The sequence below is a fragment of the Saccopteryx bilineata genome, chromosome 2 (genome assembly GCF_036850765.1).
Source record: "Saccopteryx bilineata isolate mSacBil1 chromosome 2, mSacBil1_pri_phased_curated, whole genome shotgun sequence".
In the NCBI taxonomy this organism is placed as follows: Eukaryota; Metazoa; Chordata; class Mammalia; order Chiroptera; family Emballonuridae; genus Saccopteryx; species Saccopteryx bilineata.
In genome coordinates, this window is record NC_089491.1 from 164,243,474 (window position 1) to 164,244,570 (window position 1,097).

The 1,097-nt window shown below is 48.7% G+C and overlaps 1 non-coding gene across 1 annotated transcript; it reads left to right on the plus strand.

Moving 5' to 3' along the window:
* The first annotated feature begins 492 nt into the window (after window positions 1–492).
* Window positions 493–568, plus strand: TRNAY-GUA (transfer RNA tyrosine (anticodon GUA)). Its single transcript has one exon. It is a non-coding gene; the product is annotated as a tRNA-Tyr (tRNA).
* The last annotated feature ends 529 nt before the right edge of the window (window positions 569–1,097 follow it).

Consider the following 1,097-nt stretch of genomic DNA (forward strand, 5'->3'; position numbering starts at 1 on the left):
ATACCTCCCACCTCCTCTTGTTTCCCACCACATCCCCCTTGCCCTCCTCCTTACAATGCCCTCCCCCCTAGTTTTGTTTTTCTGTTCTCATCCCATCCTATATTCCCCTTTCCTTCTGTCTGCTTTCCCTCTGGACCTTTTGATCCCATATATTCCATTCCTCAGTTCATATTGTTCATTGGATTCCTCAAATGAGTAAAGTCATATGGTATTTTTCTTTCTCTGCCTGGCTTATTTCACTTAATATAATAGTTTCCAGGTCCATCCATGTTGTCACAAAAAGTAAGATTTTCTTCTTTTTCATGGCCCCATAGTATTCCATTGTATATATGTACAAGTTTTTTAATCCACTTGTCCACTGATGGAAACTTGGGCTGTTTCCAGATCTTGGCTATTGTAAACAATGCTGCCATAAACATAGGGGTGCATTTCTCCTTTTAAATCACTGATGTGGTGTTCTTGGGATATATTCCTAAAAGTGGGATGGCTGGGGCCCTGGCCGGTTGGCTCAGCGGTAGAGCGTCAGCCTGTAGTGTGGGGGACCCGGGTTCGATTCCCGGCCAGGGCACATAGGAGAAGCGCCCATTTGCTTCTCCACTCCCACCCCCTCCTTCCTCTCTATCTCTCTCTTCCCCTCCTGCAGCCAAGGCTCCATTGGAGCAAAGATGGCCCGGGCGCTGGGGATGGCTCCTTGGCCTCTGCCCCAGGCACTAGAGTGGCTCTGGTCACGGCAGAGCAACGCCCTGGAGGGGCAGAGCATCGCCCCCTGGTGGGCAGAGCGTTGCCCCTGATGGGTGTGCCAGGTGGATCCCGGTCGGGCGCATGCGGGAGTCTGTCTGACTGTCTCTCCCCGTTTCCACCTTCAGAAAAATACAAAAAAAATAAAAAATTAAAAATTAAAAAAAAAGTGGGATGGCTGGGTCAAAAGGCAGTTCCATTTTTAATTTTTTGAAGGATCTTCATCCTTTTTTCCACAGTGGTTGAACCAGTCTGCATTCCCACCAGCAGTGCAGAAGGGTTCCCTTTTCTCCACATCGTCGCCAAGACTTACTCTGTGTTGTTTTGTTCATGAGCGCCATTCTGACTGGTGTGAGGTG